The 3,077-nt window shown below is 59.6% G+C and overlaps 1 protein-coding gene across 2 annotated transcripts in view; it reads left to right on the forward strand.

The window, feature by feature from the left end:
- Positions 1-301: 301 nt before the first annotated feature.
- The window catches only part of MXRA5 (matrix remodeling associated 5), a 30,222-nt gene continuing 27,446 nt past the window's right edge, over positions 302-3,077 (forward strand). For both annotated transcript variants that reach the window (XM_019529368.1, XM_019529369.1), the window contains exon 1: positions 302-754. The gene's annotated coding sequence lies outside the window, so the exon portion shown is untranslated. The remainder of the gene's footprint in view (positions 755-3,077) is intronic.

Below are 3,077 nucleotides of genomic sequence, written 5' to 3' on the forward strand. Positions count from 1 at the left end.
CCCAGCAAGGGCTCAATTCGCTCGGCAGCTCCCTCGCTCAGCTCCCTCCCCACCAGCCCCTCTCTGAAGAGCCGCCCACCGAGAAAGAAGAGAAGATCAGCTACTCCCCCCTACTTCAAACCGCGCCGCACAAGCAGCCGGGAGGCGGAGGCGGAGCCGCAGCCGGAGCAGGGCATTGCTTGCCCAGTGCTCCGGGCGCTGTCTCCCCATGCCGATTGCCTGAGCTGGGTCTGGCTGAGGGGGCAGACCGCCTCAATTTCACCCTCGTCCGTTTCACCCTCTCAGAGCTTCCCCAAGTGCCTGTGAAGTGACCGGGCGGCGTGAAGCGACTTGTGTTGTCCCATCTTTTCCTCCAGGAGCGAGAGATCCCTGGATTCATTCTACTACCTAGAGATACACATAATATCGTATGTGAGAGAGAGAGTCTATACAGAATATATTGCGTCTATTCTATATCTCTCTCTATCCAGCAGTTCTATGGAGGGGCTCGCTCTTCCGGAGCCGTGGATGATGTCCCACCTGCCAACTGACAAGGCATGAAGAGTCCCAGGCCGGGCTTCCTGGGGCTGGGGTGAGCTCCTGGGTCTTGGGTACCCCGAGAGCACGCGGAAGGAAAGCGGCTGGAGGGGTGGGGGGTTGCGCTGAGACAAGCCCCGCCGAGCCGGTGCAGGCTGTGGAAAGCCTTCTCCCCCGCTGGCAGCCCGTGAGGAGGATGGGCGCTGCGGACACAGCGCTGTGAGCCCCTTTGCTGCAGGTACGTGTGTTGCATCGCGTCTGGCCTTGAAGGGGGGGGGGGGGGGGAGATGGGAGGGATCAAACGGAGGGGGCAAAAAGGGCTGGTTCCCCAGCACGGTGCTTCTCGACTTTGTTTGGAACCAGGACCCCTGTGTACATGGGTGCCCCTTACTCCCGACCCACTGCCCTCAGGCAGCACCTCAGGATGCTGAATCACACCCTCTATTTAGGCAAAGCAAACAGTTGTTGCCATTACACCTGAAAAAAAGGAAGCAGGGGGAGGGGGGGATCTAGTTTCCAGCCCCAGCCCCCCAGTGTGTGGGGGTGCGGGCAAGGGGGGCCCAAGCAGCCCCTTGCAGGCTGGGACGGGCTGCAAGAGAAAAGCCACCGTTTCCCGCACTTTTCTCCTTTAAAGGAGAATTCATGTTGAAAGTTGGTTCGCGACCCGTTCGTGGATTCTTGCCACCCGCCTTCGGGAGGTGCCCACGGGGCCGAGAGGCACTGCCCTGGCACGCTTGCAAAGCACAGGGGCGGGGCTGGAAACCAGCCTGGTGTGGAAGACTGCTCGGGGGCTTTTCTTTCTTGCTTTTCGCTTTTCGCTGGGGGGTGTTTCATTTCCAAAAGCCTGGCGCTGCGGAGGTGAAGTGCTGACTCAGCTCCGCCGCGGGAGGCGGGGGGTTGCAGTCGCTCCCGTTGGGAAGGAGGGCCATTTCTCCCCTAATGGAAAGCATCTGTCTTGCAGCACAGTGGAGGGCAGAAAGCAGCCCCCCCCCCGGCCGCCGCTGCAGGAAAGCCGGCTGCTTGCGGGGAGTGGAGCTGGGGAAGTCATCGGCAGCATCCCCCTCCCAGCTCCCCACTGCTCAGCAAGCTTGGGGCCCCCGCGGGGACAAGCGCTGGCTTGGGATCCTACAGGCAAAACCAGAACGAAAGTGGCGGGACAGGCAGCGGGAGGGGAGAGCTGCCAGCCCGGGCAGCCGGAGGAGGGGGGCTCAGGGCAGCCCGCCCCGCAGCAGCCGCGGCCTCGGAGCATCCCCCGGCGCTGCCGCCCGGCATTGTCCTTGCTCCCAGCGGGCCTGGAGGGGGGGGCGGAGCACCTGGCGAGAGAAGCCGATTGGTTCCCCCCAGCTCCCAATAGTGGGAAGCAGCCAATCGCAGCCCCCGGCCTGAGCCGCGCTGCCCGCGGACACACGGGCCTGCCCCGGGGCTGGAGCGTCCCTGCCCGGGACGGGGGAGCGTCGTGCCCTCGGGGCGGGCAGCCTCCGAGCCTCTCCCTGGGCATCCCTTGTGCTGTGTGACTAGTGAAGGCTAATCCGGGAAGCGATAGCGATAGCAATAGCAATAGCTGTGTGACTGGGGGGGAGAGGGGGTGGCTTCACATCTCAGCAGGGAGTTGAGGGTTGTTGGTTGCAGCCCTGTTGGTCTAAGGATATAGGCAAACAAGGTGGATCACATCTGTGGGTAGATGTGATATGTTTTTATTAGACCAACTCCACCCTTTGCAAAACAAAATTGTTCTTTGCAAGCTTTTGGGGCACAAACACCCTTCTGCAGGCACCAGGAGACTCTCCCTACGCCTGAAAAAGGGTGCTCGTGCCCGAAAGCTTGCAAAGGACATTTTTTTCCAACTATTTAGTTGGTCCAAAAAAAGTTATCACATTTACCCAAAGAACCTTGTTCTCAGGGAGCTTACCTCCTGGCCCCTGCTCTCTCCTGCTTCCCTATTCCTTGCCCCTGCTCTCTCTGGAGCCTGATGGCAAGTGCTCCAAGGGCAAGGAATAGAGAAGAGAGCCTGCATTTGAAGAAGGCTGAGTACAGTTATTCTTTTTTTCAGGGGGAAATTGCATTTTTTTCTCTCTGATTGTTCTCTCCTCTCCCTTATATCCTGTCTCTTTCCTCTTGCTTCCATGAACATGCTTCCCCATCCTTCTTCTCTGCTATGCATCCTTCTTTCACACTGTCTACACTCCACTGGCCCTGCTGCCTGGTGAAGAGGCTTACAGTCAAAGGAAAGCAGGGCTGGAAGGGGCCTCCAGAGGTCATCTAGTCCAGTGGTTTTTAACCCTTTTTATACCAGGACCAGGGGCAGCACTAGGGGATATTGTGGGGGGGGGCTATAGCCACCTCAAAATTTGCCTTAGCCCCTCTATAGCCACCCCTCCCAGCACTGTCACCACCCACCTACCCTGCAAAGCTGAGCTCACTCACCTACCCCATGCAGCTAAGCTCACAAAAGTGCTATGCTCCCAGCAAGGGCAGTGCCAGCCTCTTCCCAGTGTGGAGGCTGGGCCGGGGCTGGGCTTAGAGTGGGTGAGAGCAGGGCAGGCTTGGCTGCATGCTGGAAT

Source organism: Crocodylus porosus, unplaced genomic scaffold (assembly GCF_001723895.1).
Source record: "Crocodylus porosus isolate Cpor-Errol unplaced genomic scaffold, CroPor_comp1, whole genome shotgun sequence".
Lineage (NCBI taxonomy): Eukaryota > Metazoa > Chordata > Crocodylia > Crocodylidae > Crocodylus > Crocodylus porosus.